We start from the raw sequence: 20,753 nt of genomic DNA on the forward strand, positions 1-20,753 counted from the left end.
TAGGTTTTACTTCTTTGTCTGAAATTATATGGCCTAAATAAATCAATTCTTTTTTGAAAAATTCGCATTTATCTGGTTGCAAGCTAAGACCGGCTTCTCTTAATCGTTCAAAAAGTTGATTAAGTTTTTGTTTATGTTCTTCTAAAGATTCCGCATAAATGACAATATCGTTTAAATAAACAAAACAAACATTTACTTGTAAACCTGCTAAAACATTATCCATTAAACGTTGGAAAGTTGCAGGGGCATTTTTTAATCCGAAGGGCATCTTTTTATATTCAAAATGACCGTTAGGTATGCTGAAAGCTGTTTTTATTGAATCTTGCGGATTCATCGGAATTTCGGTGAAAACCCGACGCTAGATCGAAACACGAAAAATATCTGGCTTTTCCCAATTGATCTAAAATGTCTGTTATATTAGGCAAGGAATAAGCATCGCCGGTAGTTTTATCATTTAATTTACGAAAATCTATCACTAATCTCCATCTTTTGTTACCATTAGCATCCGCTTTCTTTGGTACCCATAATGATGAATTAAATGGTGAAAGAGACGTTTGAATAATATCTTGTTCAAGTAATTTGTTAATTTGTTGTTTAATTTCCTCCTTGTGGATAGGTGGGTATCTATATTGTTTAACGGCTATAGGAGCGTTATCCGTAGTAGGAATAGAATGTGTGATTCGATTTGTTCCTTTTAATTTATCTCCCGGTAAATGAAATATGTCGTTATAATTTTCTATCGTAGGTAATATAGAAAGTTGTTCTTCTTCATTCAAGTGATTTAATCTTAAATTTTCCTTTATTAGTCTTAATCTATCTGTTAGATTATTTGAGATCACCGAATTAATTACGCACGCAGGGCTGTCCCTCGGGCTCGTGTTAATTAACACTGGCTCTACGTCAATAATGGGTGTCTCGATATTCAATTCTTTTTCTGTCGTGTTAATTACATATGTATGTATATTACCGTTAATTACTTTTACGATGCTATCTATAAGAAATACGCCGTTTGATATTTCTTATCGATTTATTAATCCGTCATTAATATTATTTTGTTTAGCTTTAATTATACATAGGCATATGCTTCTAGCCGGTAATGTTGACATATTACTATATTCTAATAAATATACTTTATTATTTCGTATAGTAACCGCTTATTTTTCAGTCTATTTTTACATTTTCGAGACGTAAAAAAGTTGATCCGATAATTCTTTGTTCTCTCAATGGAAATTTACTCGGTACTACGTGAAATTCGTGATTGTCGTTTTTTGAATTTAGATATACAGTTCCGAGAGTTTGCTATTTTTCTTCCGTTATGCCCTGTATTTCGACTTTTCTATCTTGATATACTAATGTGTCTCGGAGCAAAGTATTCGCTTTAATAATGTTTATGTCAGCACCCGTATCTAATAAGAATTTGTCCGTTGGATTTCTGAGCTCGCCGAAAGGGATTGAGATGACGTTTCTGGAATTTGTTCGGATTGTGTATATTCGAACTCTGTTTCGATCAGGTGGATCGGATTTGCACGGCTCGATGATTGGCCCTGGCGTTGCACGCCTGTCGCTTGGCCTTGATAGTTTAATTTAAATTATTGTTAGGTTAATTATTACTATTATTATAGCGATAATTATTTGAATTACCTGATCTATATCGATTATCGTTATTTTGCCCCTTATTTAATTGGTGTATATTGGTTTGTACATTAAATCTATTTCCAGAATTATTGTCAAAATTTTGCACAGGATTAAATTCACGTCTATTATAATTATATTGAAAATTTGGATTTGAATTTCCGTTTTGGTTCTGTGTATGAAAAATTTTCCTCCTGCATTCCTTTTTGAGAATGCTCGATTTTTTTACAATAATTACAAGTTATAGTTTGAACATTAGATTTATTAACTTTAAATCTTTCTGCGTGATATTGTGATTTTCATATGAATCTGACTGCACTTTCTATTGCTTCTTCTAATGTATTAAATTTCTGTGCTAAGAGATGTTGTCCGATATGTTTGTGTAATCCGCAGAAAAAGTTATCTATTAATTTATTAATAGCAAAAATTCTTAATCCTGTTCTTGCTGCTGGATCAGGATAATTAGAAATTGCAATAATCATTTCAGAATTTAATTTCCTTACTTTGGTAATATAATTTTCAATGGATTCATCTCTATTTTGCCTGAGATTATTTATTTCGAGTTCCCAATGATCAAAAGTTTTGCTATTGCTGAATTCTTTTTCCAACGCGCTACATAATTCGTCGAGATTCGTTATCATATATAAGGATCTAACTAGTGCGACTTCGCCTGTTAATTTTGTTTGGAGGATTGCTTTGAAAAAGAAGGTTCTTTCGACCGGTTCGACTAATTCGAGAATTCTTTTACAGTCGGATATAAATTGATGTGTTGGGATATTTTTGCCGTTAAAAACTGGTAAAAGTGTTAAACTATTCAGAACAGAAAAATAACTATTTTATTTGACGAAACAGAGGATCTACGACTGTGGCTCGTCTCGTCTTGGTTTTGCGTAAAATCTACCGCTTGATTGTTCGTGATTATCGATTTTACCTTAATGTAAATTTAAATTCTAAGCTGCTGTTTCTTAAATTACTATTTTCTAAATTACCTTCTTCGGAACTATTTGTATTATAATGCGTTTTAGGATTTCTTGTAGTTCATTAGCTTACAGTAATACGGCGTATAACATCATTGCTGGGGGCTGGGGAATGTTTGATGCTGCCCCAAGATGCTGTTGACTCGAAGTCCGATGAAGCCCTTTTACGTGTCGGCCGTCCACAGAGTTTCGTTGTTGTCGTTCTCTCGGAAAGATTCCGGGATGCTTCGTCTTCTTCTTTGCTCGTTGTATTTCCGCAACGTCTGTCTGACCTTTTACCTTGTATATTAAGCAGTGGTTTGCAAAGGTTTTATCGGTGGATAGACCACGACATTATTGCACCTATTGCTACACTTGTTAAACAGGAACAGTTAGCGTTAGTCTTTGGTCTTCTACCTCAATGTTGCGCTGTACGGCTTATAAGATTTTCTCGAATTCAGACTTCTCCGCTCGTATTCTTCTTTCGTGCTTTATTTCGACTTCGTACGTATAAATAACGAAGTGAAAATGTTAGTAACGATTTGTCTTCTGGATAACTGGGTACCGCTGCCACCAATTGTTACGTGCTGAACGCAACGTAATGAATAAAAAGGTACAGTTATCTAGTTACAAGACTTTATTTGGCGCAATGCTACAAGTCGAAAGTGTTTTCTCAGAGAGAGACGACTTAGAACTGACTATTTTTATATCGCTGGACCTTCATTCTCGGAGATCCCCACATGCAGATAAAGTCGTGTGGCATCTCGAAGTGATGCGCTTATCGCTTAACCGAAAGAGATATTTCACGAAGAGATATTAAGAGTGTTCTTAAGAGTGGCTTATGCACATTTAGCGTGAGAAACTGCTGTCTCTTGACAAGATATCTATTCGTGAAATATTTGCGTGAGAAAGTTGCGGTACGTAACACATATAGCCCGTTATTGTTTACATTCTCGGTTTCGTCTCATGATCGCGATCACGATCGGGTTTTCATTCATATAATATCCTGATTTTGATCACGAAATTGTTGTCGAAAGTCGTATTTGATGTCAACTAAATGGGATTCTCTCAGAATTACTTTTCAGTAATAAATGATTGATTGAAAAGAAGACGTCGAATCGATGTCAACGTTTGTCGGTGTTTATTCGGCGTTTCTTTAATCCTCATTTTTTATTACGTAACAACATTTACACGTCTCAGCATCACGGCTGATGTATGTTCGTGTATAGAAAGATACATGTTCATGCGATTGATATTGAATAACCGATTGTTAGGAGCATGGTCTGCTTCAACAAGTGTGTCCCAATTAATCAGAGCTCGTTTATTCCGAAATTTGAGAATTTACCGTCAAAGTATCGTACGTTTTTACGGTACTTTTGTACGGTTTAAAATATTGCGCGATTTTACTTTTGTGCGGTTTAAACAAATTAAAAAAAGTATGTTTCTCGTATAAAACATTAGATATTGACGATCCTGACAATCTGAGAGGAGAAGAAGGCCTAGGAGAGGCTTATTTGTATATTAATTGTAAATCACATACACGTATTAATTCAGTTTATTATTTGAATAATTTTAACAAAAGAAATTTAAATAAAAATTGTTATATAAGTTCTATAACAGTTTTTATTTAAAAAATGATTTTTTTTTAGAATTTATAAAAGTATTCATATTTGTAGGGGAACGTGGGGTAGAACGGCACCGCGGGGTATAATGGTGCAGAGTCGATATCTTTTTACAGAGATGCTACCATGTCATGAAATATGTTGCAATTATTGCTATTAGGTGTCTCTTTCTGCGTGCTGTTATCAGTGGTCGCAATATTTTTAGTTAAAAGTTGTTATAAATTATTAAATGCACTTGCTGTGCTCTCCGCGACTGAGTTGTATTTCTTCGATATATTTACATAAGATAATGATAAAATTCTATTTTTTATTACCGTAAATACATTTATGTTTTAAAATGATCTTTCCTTATTAATTTCATATTGTGTCTATGTAAAAATTGATTAATTATAATTTTTTATATGATCAAAAGTAAAAAAATACGTTTTGAGGCTTAATAAAATATTAGCCCACGAAATGTTGTACTTTTTATTTTTATACTAAAGAAAGAAAAAGAGTATACATAGATGCTGTCAAAATTAATACCAAAAATTATTACATTAAAAGATATTTTTCCATATTTTAAAAAGAAAAATATTTATTATAACAAGAGAATTGTTTTTATTTATTAATTTATAGTTATCATTTAAAAATACAAATCTATATTCTTATATTCTATATATTATATTATAATATACAACTTTTAAGAAGTTTTAGACATCAATGTTAATCAAATAAACAAGTTTTGGAGGTAGTTCATTATACCCCGCATGAAAAGCATATCACGAAAATCTAGGCTTTTACTAAATCAATAATCTCGTCTATTTAAACTATTATTTTATAATAAATTTGTGTTTTTTCTTATAGTGGATATTCTAAAGAATATTTTTAATAAAAAAAGATCGATTTATTCTTTTTTAATATGTTGAAAACTTGCTCAACGCTTACGTTGGCCGTTCTACCCTACGTTCCTCTATATTTGTTTATTACTGTTCGCAACGAATATAAAATTTGGTAATAAAAAAAATTTCTTGAATATTAAACGCTGTTATAATTTGAATTACATATTAGTATGATACAGACAACTTCAATGTTGCATATTCTAATTTCGTTGAATATGTCAACATAGCTGTTTATGATTTTCTTTAAAACGGAGCAAAAATGAGCAAGTCATTTAAGAACTTCTTTTCTTAATTTATCGATCTCTCACGCTACCAAAGTTTTGACATTTAATTTCGAGACTCACTGTACATTAGTTTCTACATATATACCGAGAAAAAAAATGGTTTTAAAATGAATATAAAAAATTTATTTTCATTTTATCAAGAGTTATTGATTTTAATCATAACATAATGAACGTAAATACAAATGCTAATATTACGTGTGACGGGAACTACAATCAATGTCAGAAAGCATGTGGATAATTTTCTTTTTGTCATCAAAAAATTATAAAACTATAAATTTAACAGTCAATTCCTACGCAAGAATTACAATATTTTTCCAACATCGCAAGTTATTAGTAAGTCACTATTCTTTGTTCGGTTGAGGGCGAGAAATTACAATTATTCACCAACGATCTGTGCATATTTGGATGCGTAAAGTTGCAAATTCTATAAAAATATTAAAATTACGTTGACGTTATTACATGAAGTTAAAATCTCGAAAATAACTAATTAATTACCATTTTTTAATTTTTTTATTCCCCTCTAAAACTTACTTGTGTGTTCATTGCATTGTCAAAACGCTTCCTTACTAGAAGAGACATCTCACTTCCAACAGACTCCACGCTATACTGTTTACTACGGTGTAATTTAGAACAATAAATATTATTTTCGCGAACATATAATTCAATTTGCTCGTTTATTGGCCCAATAGATAATAATTATTTGTAGATTAGAATACGAGCGGTAACAATTTATGTATTTATTTATTTTTGAGAATATTTTGATAGAAATATGTTTTCACTATAAACTATAATAATTATAATTTATTTTAATTTGTAATTACTTGTTAAATTATTTTATTTATTGCTACGCCATTTTGAATTTTGCAGCAACAAATTTTGCCACAAATTTAAAATTAGATACTCAAAAACTTCCAAAATATCATTCTTAGTTAATATATGTAACTAATAACTGCTTTTTTACATTTTTTTGTACCTTTCAAAAATTCATATCTTTTCACAATATTTACATGAGTACAACTTTGCAAATAGTAATTTTTACCATTAGTATAACTAATCACTGAAAATTACAATTCTTTAGCTTTAATTTGCACCTTGGTTCATGTTCCTACGATGTCTAGTTCTTAAGTTATGAAAGAAAATGTTACCCCGAGTCTGACTCGGGGTTAAACCGCAGGGGGGTTAATAAAAATATATTTGTATGCATGTACATAAAAATCAGAATAATAATTAATATACTTTAAATATTATCAACAGGATGGTGTAAGGATTCAAATCGATACTGTGATGCAAGAGAACGGAGGAAAACTAACGATGAAGGCGTTGCAAAATTTATCATATTTAGAGAGATGTTTAAAGGAAACACCACGTTTGTATCCCAGCGTGTTTTTCATAGTACGAAACCCTACGGAGGATGTAAAATTACGTAATTAACTATCTTTTTGTATGAGTTGCCCTCCGCTACTGCGCATCAGCGTCGATGAGTGACGAAAAGCTTTTATTTTAAAGCAACGAATTTGTAGATATTTGTAGATGGAAATGTAGATTGTAGATAAATGCTGTGCTTTAAATCCGTTACTTATCATTTAATGCAACTTTAATGTATCTTAAAAATGGAAAGAATATGCGTTTTAATTTAAGGCATATAATTATCAATTTAATTATTTATTTTCCTATGATGTTTCCACTGCTCTATCTTTGAAATATCACTGTCCGATTGATCGCTCGAAAAAGAAGAGGAGATGCGAAAAATATATTTGTATGTTCCGGGACAAAAAATCACATAACATGTTTATATATGCAATGTATATTTTCTTGATAATATTGAACGTATAATATGCGTAATAATTTTCATTTTTGCAATTCATCAAGTCCTTATACTTACATAACATTCGTGTCAATTATACGGCTATTTGCGTTCAATTGGGATGAATTTCGTATAAACTGTACGAGAAGGACAAGTAGTAAATCCGTCTTTAATTGCATATTTTTCATATCATCTATGGGTTCCAAGTAAAAATTGTGCAACAGAAATGCTATTATAGCCTTTAACTCCAGCAGAGCGAATTTTTGACCTATCATACAATTTAAAGTCTATTATCAACACTATCAAAAATTGTCGAGACGAGCAGAAGCGAAAATAACAGTTCACCTATGCAATTTCTCGGTCCTGCGCTGAACGGTATATAGGAATATGGATGACGATTCTGTATTTTCTCTGGCAAAAATCTATCCGGATCGAATACTTCTGCATTTGGCCAAAAATTAGGGTCTCTATAAACTCCCATGATATTAAGATATAAAGTTGTTCCAGTAGGTACTACTTATGACTCTGAAAGACATATTATAAAATTATGAAATATTTTTACAAAAATAAGAATTTTTTTGATAAATAAAATGTACATAATATTGTACACAATGTTCTTAAAATGTTAAAGCAGTTAAACTGATTTTACATTCATTAATATATACATTGTATAATGTAACATGTGAGAAATGCAATAAAAAAAGGATTACGATATTTTATATGAATTTTATATGAATCTGAAACATATTATAAAATTACAAAATATATTAATTTACAAAAGTACGAGTATTTTAAAGAAATAGAATGTAAATAATATTGTATTTTTTAAATGTTAAAGCAATTGAACTTATTTTACTCGATTATATGTACTTTATAAAATATGACATGTTTAATATATACAAAAAGATAGTTAATTACGTAATTTTACATCCTTCGTAGAGTTTCGTACTATGAAAAACGCGCTAGAATACAAACGTAGTGTTTTCTTTAAACATCTCTCTAAATATCATAAATTTTGCAACGCTTTCATCGTAAGTTTCCCTCTGTTCTCTTGCATCACAGTATCGATTTCAACCCTTAGACGATCCTGTGTTGATAATATTTAAAGTATATTGTTTATTATTCTGATTTTTATGTACATGCATACAAATATATTTTTATTAAAATCAATAACTCTTGATAAAATGAAAATAAATTTTTTATATTCATTTTAAAAACATTTTTTTTCTCGGTATATATGTAGAAACTAATGTACACTGAGTCGCGAAATTAAATGTCAAAACTTTAGTAGCGTGAAAGATCGATAAATTAAGAAAAGAAGTTCTTGAACGATTTGCTCGTTTTTGCTCCGTTTTAAAGAAAATCATAAACAGCTATGTTGACATATTCAACGAAATTAGAATATGTTCGCGGCATATTGACAGACGTAATTAATATTTCACTGGTAGACTTCTGATAAGCAACTGTGGCCAATTCATAGGCGAAAGGCAAAAATAGAAAAATGAACAAACAGGTTTCAATAATTGCGTTATCGCGTATTTATTTACAATCTTCTAATTTTATTTTAGAAGAATATGTGCTCTGGGTATTAATTAAAAATTCTTTCGTGAAAGGAATTAATTTCTTTACGCAGTTTCTTTACGCATCAACATCCGCGCATGGGCTCACATCGCCGAATATAACTTATCATGTTTGAAAATATTGGAGCCGAATATAATTTCAAATCATTATTTTAGAAGGTTTTTAATTCACTCCTTTTTTAATTTCATGCTTTACAACTTTCACGGTACTTTTCATTTATAACAATTATAATAGTATCGCTTTAAATTTTTGGCGAAAACATTTTCGTTAGTTTTTTCAATTTTCTTTAAAGCGAAACAAAGAAAAATCGAGCGATTCTGTGAAAAAGTTTTTTCTTAATTTATCGATTTTTTATATGTTCCCGAAATTTTGACATTTAATTTCAGGAATGCAATATGAAAAAATACATTGCAACAAAAACTTACTATTTGTACTATTAGTGTGCTGATAGCACAATGATATTTCATTTTGGGTTACTAGCATCAAACTTGGTACATGTATTAAAAAATATGTGGGAAATAAAAATTCGACCAGACACAAGCAGTGTCTAATATATTTTTGCCGCTACCTTTAAAAATGGCGACAAAAAAATAGTTTTTTCTAAATAACTCAAAAACGGTAAAAGATATCAAAAATATTGTTTATATAAAAAAAGTACCTGGATATCTTTGTGTTTAGCTAATAATAATAAAGTAAACATTACAGTCCTCGTTACAGTATCGTGACCCTGTAATCATCATTACTTATTATTATATTATTGTATTATGTATATCATAATACAATTAAACAAGCTCAAATACACTAAATTAAAAAAAAAGATTACTGATACGTACTTCAAACGTAAAAGTATCGGCTTCCTCTCTAATGTCTAAATCAGTTAATAAACCTTCTCGAGATGCTGCTGTTAAAAGATTCAACGTAGCCAGCCGTTTTTTTTTAACTTTTTAGAAATAAAACTGCATATTAGCTCAATCTCATTTTTGCATCCTTTAATTAACATTGTTCTTGTTTAAATTTAAACTCTATTAGAAATAATAATGATTTAATTTTACATTAGATATATATTCCATGCTATGTTAACGCTATATCATTACGCGTGATTATGTATGCTTAGTACAAATACTACAATAATAATTTTAGATTATTGCGCAAGCAAACTTAAATTAGAAGCTGATCTCTTACATACTTTCAAACACTTCGACATCATTTATCTCCTTGTCACTTTTAAGGTTTTTCAAGTACCGACCATTGGTGCGTGATAAAATTTTCTTTCCTCAATGATCTATAAATACAAGTACGATATTAAATTTTATAAAATGATTTTGGTATTTAATAACAATAGCACATTGTACTGTATCATAAATATTAATAATAATGTATTATTAATATTTTTGATTAATCATGTAATCTTGCGGTACGAAGATTATGAGATTTATTGTAATATTATACAAAAAAGAGAGTTTTATGAATCAAAATAACATAATTGAAAAACGTACTTTTTCCGTAAATCCATGCAGTATTTTCAAGATCTTTTTTTGCTTTCTTCCTTGTGGCGACAATGAGAATAACAAATCATTATGATACCAAGGCTTCAATACTCTATATAATACGACAAATTCAATAAAATTATATAATTTTAATAATAACATAACTTTGTAACAAATAATGTTGCTAATAAAATAAAAATCTTGCTTTATTTAAAGTCATTATAAAATCTTAGAGAAATCTTTATGTAATTATTAAGTAATTATAGATGATAGAAAACACAGATAAAATTTAAAATCTAAAATCTTATAAAAAAGATATACATAAATTTTCTGAAAAGATTGTTATTTTTTTTAAGTATAGATTTTTTTGTTTAATTGAATGAATGAATTAATTAAATGAATGAAATCAAACGTTTCGGCTCGCTATATGCACGGAAATAATCGTTAAGATGCTTCAATACCTCTTCCGCCGTCGTCGATTTGTACGAATAGAGTCGAACAAATTTGGTGAACGCGTCAATCACTACAAACAAATGCCGATAACCTTTCCCGGTTTTTTCCAACGGGCCGAGATGATCAACATGTATCGTCGCGAACGGTAAATCTTCTTTAGATATGTTATACAAATATTCGTCGGCTTTCCCACTCGATAGAGAAAATTCGATACATCTAAGGCAATTAGAGATATATTCTCAGACTCTTTTGTGCATACGAAGGAATCAATAAATCTTAGTAATATTTTTAATAACCTTATCGATTCCCACGTGACCAAGATCGTCGTGACACGTCCGGATGACATTTGATTCCATAGAGCGCGGAACATAAAAGAGTAGCATTCGATTTTTATTTTTCCTATATACAAGTCCGTCTCGCAATTCATAATGCTTTACATCGCCCTTCTCGAGTTCGTTCCGGATTTTTAAAATGTCTACGTCTCGATCCTGAAAGACGGACAAAGTTTTTTCTTATGTACTGCCTTCAAGTACAAGCATGCTATGGCATCGGCTAAGCGCATCAACATGGCCCATTTGCTTCCCCGGACGATGAACAATTTCGTAGTCATAATTTTGCAAGAATAGGGCCCAGCGCGAGATTCAAGGATTTACATCTTTTTTACCTAATGTTAAGCGGAAACTATCGCAATCCGTGATGATTTTAAATTTTTGCTCCGCGAGATATGTGAAATCGCTTCAACGCATACACGGCAGTGAGACATTCTAATTCAAAACTGTGATATTTTGATTCGGCGGGCGTCGTTCGCTGACTCCAATAAGAAATAGGACGCCACGTGTTATCGCTTTGTTTCTGAAGTAAAATACCGCCGAATCCGCTAGCGCTCGCATTGCAATGCAACTCAGTCTCTGCTTAAGGCGAATAAATCGCAAATACCGGTTTACCCGACAAATGTCGCTTGAGCATTTCGAACGAAGAATTCTCAATAGCTCCGAATTTAAAGGTAGCATTCTTTTTTATTACATCGTACAAAAGTTTTGATATAACTGAAAAATTAGGAGTAAATCGGCGAAAATAACTGGCAAGACCAATAAATCTGTGCACATCTTTTACATTACACGGTATCGGATAATCGAGAACGGACTCGATGTTTTTATCACTTGGTCGAATGCCATATTTATTTACACAATATCCCAAATAGACTACCTCCGTTTGTGCAAAATAACACTTGTCGTGCTTGAACTGTAAGTGATGTTTACTAGCTGTCTCGAAGACTATAGACAGAATCTCAAGATGTTCATCGATATCCTTTGTTGCGATCAACAAATTGTCAAGGTAGATAATGATTTTGTTTTCTCGGATGAACGGCTTGAAAACAACGTGTATAAAACACTGAAAAACACGCGGCGTGTTTATCAGGCCAAACGGCATACGCAGATATTCGAATTGTCCTAACGGTGTTACGAACGATGTATACTTCGTGGACGCTTCATGCATTTTCACATGATGAAACCCGTCCTTCAAGTCTAATATCGAGAAATACATCTTACCCTGCAGCCGATCAATATTGTCATCTATTAATTCGGTGGGAAAATTATTGCGTATGGTGATTTTATTTAACTCGCGGTAATCCACGCACAGTCGATGGCTACCGTCTTTTTTCTTCGCTAAAACGATCGAGCTCGCATACGGTGAACTACTCGGACGAATGATCGCCTTCTCCAACAGTTCATCCAATATCTTCCGCAAGACCTCTTTATCCGCGAACGATAATCTACGCGGAGGCGAGCTCATGGGTTGGTCGTGTTTAAGCGCGATGACCATCTCAAAGTCGGGCACACATTTCTCCGCTCGAAAGTTTCCCACGTAAGATGACTTATACGCCCTGCAAATTCGCTCATACACGTTTCCGCCTATAGTTGGGTTAACTTTTAGCTCGTCACTCGAGTGTGGAACATCATTGTCACACTTTATGTGCATCAATTGATTTATCGCGCATGTTTCCTCAACACCCGCAACTTTGAGTTTTCCCCATAGAAATACATAATCGCGGACAACTCAAAAAATTTCTGCCCAGGAGAATGTTATACGCCATGGTGTAGTATGGTACCGTATAAAATTTTATCCTTAGGCGCACACCGTTCACCTCTAAAACGCCGAAAAATATGCCGTCTATCCTCAACCGCGAGCCATTGATACCGCAAAATTGACTGACGTCTTCCTCCCGCAACAAACGCGACTCGCCCGGAATAACATCACTTCGCACTAAACTAATCGGCGATTCCAAATCAACTATCGCTTCGCTGATATAATTACATGGTTTGTCGTTCGCGCCTTCCGCAGCAATTTTCACACGAATCATATATGGTCGCGGAGCTCGATGGGTTGCACGACATTCGTCGACACCGCTCGCGTAGCGTCCCTGGACGTCTCCGATGTTGAGGCCTGATTACGCTGCGAACATTCCCTCGCCAAGTGCTCCGTCGACCCGCACCCAAAGCAGGTCCTCCTCGCAGGCACCCGCTTGCATTGCGATACGATATGTCCCGTCTCCTGGCACTTAAAGCATCTTGTCGGCTGCTTTTTTGTCAGCGTCCTCGTCTTCCCGTCACTGGATGTTCCTGCTGCGCCTCTCCTTGCACTGGAGTCGTTTAACCTTCCAAAGTCCGGTTAGAACCTTTCCGAAGGCTTTCAACAGTTCGGTTCTCGTCTGGTAATTTATAAAGCGCGCCTGGTTCCGCAATCTGATGTCTGTCACGTCTTCAATAAGATAGTCCATGATCTCTTTCTCCGCGATCGGCATACGATTAGCAAGAATCAGCTTCTCGTAATAATAGTCGCGGAAGGATTCGCCTCCTTTCCAAACGCGAGACTCAAATTTCCTTCTTAACACTAACCTGTCTGGGCGCAACTCAAACATCTACTCCATCTCATTGAGTAATTCCTTTACACTCAAAGTCAAGTATTTCGCTCTCGAGTAAAACCAGGACAGCGCGCGTCCCTTCAGTCGCGAACCAATTAGTATCCGTGTCGCATTCTTATTTATCCCATATGAGTGTCTCAGCAATTGTAATTGCTGTCTCTATCTCCAAAAAGTATTTTCAGTTCCATCGAATTTGGGCAACAATTCTTTAATACTTCTAACATTACTAGACAATGAGCCGTCACCGCTGGTTACCATGGTGCTCGTCGTCGTCGCGAGGGAATTTCACAGGATTTCTAACTCCCGTCTGAGTAATCGCTGCTCTCTTTCCCAAAGCTCCTTCTCTCGACGTAAGAGCATAACTTCTACCCTCATCGAGTCATCGCTTTCCTTAGCTTCGTCCGCGATATCCTTATGCTTCTCTCGCGTCGACATTCCACCGTCCGCGCCGATCTCTTCGACTTCACCGTCCTCGGCCGCCCTCGGGTCGCTCCTCCGCCTCTCCGCGAGTTCCTCCCACATTCGCGGATCGTTATCATTTACGCGCTTCATCAACTCGGTCTTTGTCTCGTTTGTGGACAATCCTCGCTTCCGAAGAATCTCCTTTATTTCGGTTACGGTAAATTCATTCCTCGGACAAAACTCCATATTCGCTATTCGACGTCTCTCTCGTCACGATTTTTAAAATTAGTAAACCGTTATGTCGCCCGTGTTAGCCGAAAATTATTATTTATACACACTCCGCGCCAATAAAATTGAGAGGCTTACTTCACTCAATAAAGTCTGTATTACCGGGTGTGATGTTTGTATCCCACTTCTGACGTTATAAACGAATTATTCAGGTAATCAGGATGTCAGGCTGGTAGAGGATTGTGTCAAACGTTAACGATTAAAAGACATATATGTTTATTTGCGAACAGTAATTGTGTATGCAAACAGAATTCCAGTCAATTCTTAAGTCGCTAATTCTTCGAAGGCTCCTCTCTATTTCGATATTCCGAGAATTGTCATCTATTTTCCGTGTTACGCTCTTTATATACGGAATCGGATGATCGAAACGCTCCTTCCTCAAAAATCGAACCAATTATGTCCCGATTATGCGAGTTGTTATAATTCGTCGCCAGTGTGAAGGTAGGGGTCGTTTTAGACATATTTTAATTTCGACTCTCTAGATGGTAACATCGAGAGAAAGCTCCGCGAACAAACACATATACAGTCGGAACAACCGGCTCTCACAATGACTTACGGCAGACATATCCACATATGTATTATCGTTTACACCTGTAATAAAGTAATATTTGTTTCACAGCAAAACTGTCACAATTGCATTGATATTCTAAATATCATATCATATAATATGCTAACAATAAGAGAGAAAGGGAGAGAAAGAAGGAGAAAAAGAGACAGAGAAAGAGAAAAAGAAAGTAAAAAAGAGTGACAAAGAAAAAGAGAATAATCATTGAATTAATCCTATATATTTTATATAGTTAATAATTTTGAAGATTTATAAATAGTGTGATGAATTACTTATTATAATAAACTAGATATCATTCGCGTAAATAAAAAAAAAATTTTATCGGCTATTGTTTATAATTATGTTTTTATTTATAAAATATAATTTTTTAAGATTCTATTGCAAAATCTGATTAGTGATTAATGGTATCAAAATTAGATCAAGTATTATTTTTATCTACTTATCTAAAAAATGTATCAGTTATTTTAGCATTATTATTAATTTTATTTACTCTATAACTGTAAAGAAATGCTTTTAAGCGATTACATAATAATGTCTATCTAGAGTTCAGTTCTACAAATTTGTGTGTGCATATCTATTTTAAATCTATTTTTACTGCTAAGCAAAGATAAAGAATTGATGTGTAATAAACAGAGCTATTTAATTAAGCATTCGCACACTTTCTCATAAACAAGAAATTGATTTGAAAATTTTATGTGATTTTTATCAAATTTATTACCACGTTATAAACACAAACACATTGTGTTTCCATATAATATACTGTTATAGCCCGATAGGCTATAACGAATAATGATAAGTAATAGTAGAACCGAACGATTGCGAGAGAAAATGAGAAGTTCCGCATACCGCGACTGGAGCAGTGACCGCGCAGACCGCTGACTTAGCGATCCAGGCACGGAACCTGATACGAGAAGCCGGAACATCGCGGCGAAGATTGCGAACGAATGCAAGCGAGAAAGTCCGACCCTTGGACTCTCTGCGCTTGCACTCGTCGCGGAGTTGGGCAACCCGATCAATTCTTTCATAGTCACGGAATAATATAAAAAACCCACCCGCGCTTAGGCGGGCGGGCAGTTGTAAAATTAAAGGGAGAATAATCGTAACTACAGCAGGCAGTCATGAATCAAGTGCGAACTACGAATTACCGTGCCGGGCAATTGTCTCAAAAACAACAAGTATCCGACAACGCCGCAACCAATCGCGAACGAAACCGTTAACGTTGTCATAGGACTTAAGAAAACATTGTAACACCGCACTTGGGTAAAATACAAATATATTTCATAATCAACTACAAAGGCAAAGTTAATAAAAAAAAAGACGCTATCCTGCGCCCTGGCTCCTGCCATCCTTCCCGGATTTCGAACTCAGTGCCGCCCAGCGGCACAACAATATAAATTATATAATTATCACGATTGTGTAACAGTGTTTTTTCCTTTGTTTATTTAATTGTTAAAAATTTGCGTGAAAATAACATAATATACGATTATAACAATTAAACAAAGTTAACAACTTGTTATTCAAAGAATTATGTATAAAAGTCATGCACTTATACTAATTATATTATTAACCATAATTCAAATGTTGAAATAAAATGTTATAAAGTTTTACTTTACATAAATAAGTACTGCTCAATTACCTGATAGATTATCTGTAGCAACGTTTAATTGAAACATCACCCAAATGTTTAAAATGTTTTAAATGAAATTACAAATCTTTTCAAGCGGATACATGTGCTGGTACAACAAATCTTCACGAACTGACAATGCACATCTGAGGCCTATACTTATAATATCTCTAGTTCAAGAGCGTGTTAATAATAATCACAGTCTCATACTTGAGAGGCAAGTTGAATAATCCGATTTAGATTAAAGATTATTTTATGTATGTTATAGAAGCTATGTTCCTGATCGTTTGAATTTTGTGTCGTCTGTTTGTTTTAAAAATATATAATTTTGACATAATATTTTTGGAAAAAGAAATTTAATTCTCAATTAACCTTGACATATGTTTTCAAAATTTTTCATAAAGTAAATGTGTGAACAGGGGAGGGACTCCGCCTGCATTTTGCTCTATGTCCTCCATCACAAAAAAATACAGTTCTTTAATATATTTCTATTTTTAATATTAAAATCACCGCCCACATGTTTATTAAAATATTGATAAAACATCACTGTTTATAATATCAGTTTATATTTAAGGAACATCATTAAAATTATGAAACTTTAATTTGTTATATCTTCTAAACCAGTGCTTTTCCTCACATTATTTTTGCTGATAATTACTTTCGAAGAACAATTTCCCATATGACATATTTAAGTGGAAACAAAATCGTGAAGTATAATTTTTTATACAGAGCTGTTAAAATTATGACACTTCAAAATCGTAAATATTAAGAACCAGAAAGTGTTACAAAATTCAATAATGTATTACTCAAAAATATATTTTCTATAATATATGTAAAAATAACAACAATTTGAACTGTTAAATCAAGCATTTATTCTAATGCATATTTTTATTTGAGAAGGTAAAATCTGTGGGACCATTTTAAAATATAATCTAAAATTTAAACTATTGATTTAAAATAGTTTTGTTGTCGTTTAAAATCTTTTTAAAATAAAAATATTGACATCGATATTAACAATACATAAACATAACAATTTTATTTTTTTTTTAACCAATTTTTATTTTCATAGAAAAGTGTATATTGTCAATCGCTTCAGTAAATCAAAGCTTTAATATACGTATAAAAGTCCAGCACGTGCATTGGACAATTTAGTATCTCACCACGAATTATCTGTAGAAAAATTTACAAACACTACTCGTTTATGCTTGTTTTTCTTGAAAATTCTATTTTAATAGAAGTAACATTTCTTATTTTTATTTAGATAACATATTTATAGTTTATTAAAATAAGAGAAAAACACTTATGTCACTTTCTTTGCCAGAAACTTCAACTCTCCTTTTTTTTTAACAAATTATAGACTTTTACTTAATAAGCGGGGGGAAGGAAAGATGGCGGGTAGAGAGTGTTGGTGAAAAGGAAGAGAGCGTGAAGGTGAGGATTTTTAAGAGGAAAGAGGTGCTTATGAGTTGAAAGTGAGGGTGGATGGGAAAGTGGAGGGCTAGTGGGAAATTGGAGTGATGGTGGAGGATATTGGTAGAAAAGGAATACAAGAGATTGAAACTCGGAGCGAGAAAACAGAGGAGGATGACATGGTAGAATTGATGGTATAAAGTAGGACGAGGAAACGGAGGGGGCAAGGAGTAAAGAGATGAAGAATCAGAAAGCAGAGGGATGATAGCGGAGAAGAAATATGGTGTGAAAGAGAAGGTGGAGAAGAAAGGGAGAGCAATTAAAAGTGAAAAAGGTGGAGTAAGAAATGAATGTAGAGAGGAGAGAAGAGGGGAAAGGAGAGGATGATGGAACGTGGCAATATATCAATATATGAGTTGGAGCGGCGCGGCAGAGAGGAAGGAGTACAGGGAGTCAACGGTAGATGGCGGATAGAGTGTGTTAGAGGGTATAGCACGAGGAAGGAAGACCGATAGATCGATATGATAAAGGAAGTCACGGATATCGATTCGAGATGGGATATCAGGCAGGATCGGGAGACACGTGTGGTGAAGGAGATAGGTTAAGAGAAAAGTGCTAGGAAAAAAAAAGAGAAGATTTGACTGGAAGGACAGGAAGAACAGAGCATAGGAAAGGTAAATGAGAGATGGAGGAATTAAGACAGATAAGGAGTGAGATGAAGGAAATGAAAGAGTGTATGATGGAACTGTTGATAGTGGTGAGGGGGATCTACGAGGAGTTAGAGGCAAGGAGGAAAAAGGAGGAAGGAAAGACAGAGCGTGAGAGGAGAGGAGGGGTGATGGAGGAAGAAGAGGAAGGAAGGATGGCGGAGTGGCAAGGGGAAGAGAGAAGAAGAGGGAAGGGAGAGGAGAGAGGAGAAGAAGAGTGTCTCGAAACGAGTGGAAAAGAAAACGAGGCGGAAGAGGGGATGAAGAAACAGGGAGTAAAAGAGAAAGGAGAGAAAGAGGGCGAGTGGATGGAAAAGGTTAAGCAGAGGGAAACGGAAGATGAAAGAAAGGAGGAAAAGGGAAAGAAGAAGGCGAGTGGACGGAGAAGGAGAGACGAAGAGAAAAGGAAGACGAGAGAAGGAAGGAAGAGGGAAAAGAGAAGAGGGGAAGAGAGTCGAAAAAGGAAGAAGGGGGAAACTGGAGGGCGGAAAGGCAGGAAGGGGCGGTGTAAAGAGGAGATTGGTAATAGCAAGAGGAAAAACAGGAGAAAAGAGAGAAAATCGAAGGGAAGTAGTGGAGAGGAGCGAAAGATAGGTGAGGGGGGATGAACGGAGGAATAGAGAAGGGAGAGAAAAAGAGACAAGAGAGGGGGAGAAGAAGAGAAGAGAAGGGAAGGATAGAGGCATGGTGGAAGATGGTAGAAGAGGAAGAAAAGGACGAATAGAAGGAGAAAACGAAGAGGGGAGAGAGAGAAAGAAAGGAGAAGGAGGAGAATGCATGGAGAAGGATGGAGGAAAGAGTGGAGAGGGTGAGAAGAGAGAGGGTGCAAAAGGAGAGGGAAAAAAGAGAAAAGGAGAGAAGAGAGGAAGAGGAGAGAGAGGAACGTAATATGGAGAGGGATAGAAGGAATGGATCAAGAGGAAAGGAGGAGCATAGTGGAAGGAATCGCGAGGAGGGAGACAGGCAAGACGATAAGGCTGAGGAAGGTAGAAGAAAGAAGAAGAGAAGACGGAACCTGAATGCTTTTAACAGAGTTGGAGAGGAGAGAAGAAGGAAATGGGGAGTTGATGAGGACCTGACGCTGGAGGAAAGAAAAATGAGATGGAAGATGGGAGAAGCGGCGAGAAGAGAGAGGGCAAAAGGAAGGAAAGTGGTAGCAACGAGTAGGGAGTTGAGTGTAGATGGGAGGAGATGGAGATGGGTGGAAAAGGAAAAGAGATGGGAGACACAGGATGGAGAAGAGTAAGGGAAGACAAAAAGAGGAGGGAAGGTGGTGGAAGGGAAGGAAGCTGAGAGGAAGGAAGAAAAGATAAAAGGTCAGAGGCAAAGGGGTGGACGGAACGAAAGGTAAGATGGAGAAAAGAGGAAAGAAGAAAGAAGAGGAAGAAGGGTGAGAGGAAGGAAGTAAGGATAAAGGGTCAGAGGTGAAGGGGCGGAGAGAGCAGAAGGAGAGTCAAAGAAAAGAGGAGAGAAGACAAAAAAGAGGGGAAACAGGAAGAAAGGGGAGAGGGGATGAGAGGAGGGATGGAGAGGGGAACAGTTTGTAAGGTCGCACAATGGCCAGGCTCGCGGAGGAAAGGGAAGGGGGGCATGTAACAAGAGGAGGTGAGGAACTAACAAGGATATAGGAGGGAAGGACAGGGGTATAATCTTATTATTATAGTAACTTGTATATATGTAGATATGTATGTGTATAGGCAAGTACGAGAGAGATTGTAAGGGGTTTGGTGGTTTCCTGAAAACTTATTAAAATTTAATAATCAAAAATATTCTGAACTAAATGCTGGCTATGTATAAATTCTTATTAAAAGCAAAATCATATTCTGCTTTATTATTCGTTGCTTGAGACTCGCCTTTGTCTGTTAATTTTAATTAAATTTTATATGTATGTATATACGAAAATATAGAATGACGAAATCATCGAAAGATAAATATTTTATATTTTATATTTGTTATTTTTACAATTTATCTACTCACGATATTGTTCAAAACTTTTAAAAAATATACTATTTCTGCATGGTTGTAATAATTAATATAAGAAAGAACGAACAATTTATATTTTCAATCTGTAATAGTTGTATTTCTCACAAAATCCGACTTTCTTTCAGAAATACCTTTTTTTTGTTTTACTTTT

The 20,753-nt window shown here is 34.4% G+C and overlaps 1 pseudogene; it reads left to right on the top strand.

The window, feature by feature from the left end:
* The window catches only part of LOC140673319 (cytochrome P450 4C1-like), a 157,834-nt pseudogene that overhangs the window by 58,820 nt on the left and 78,261 nt on the right, over window positions 1–20,753 (top strand).

The sequence above is a fragment of the Anoplolepis gracilipes genome, chromosome 14 (genome assembly GCF_047496725.1).
Source record: "Anoplolepis gracilipes chromosome 14, ASM4749672v1, whole genome shotgun sequence".
Lineage (NCBI taxonomy): Eukaryota > Metazoa > Arthropoda > Insecta > Hymenoptera > Formicidae > Anoplolepis > Anoplolepis gracilipes.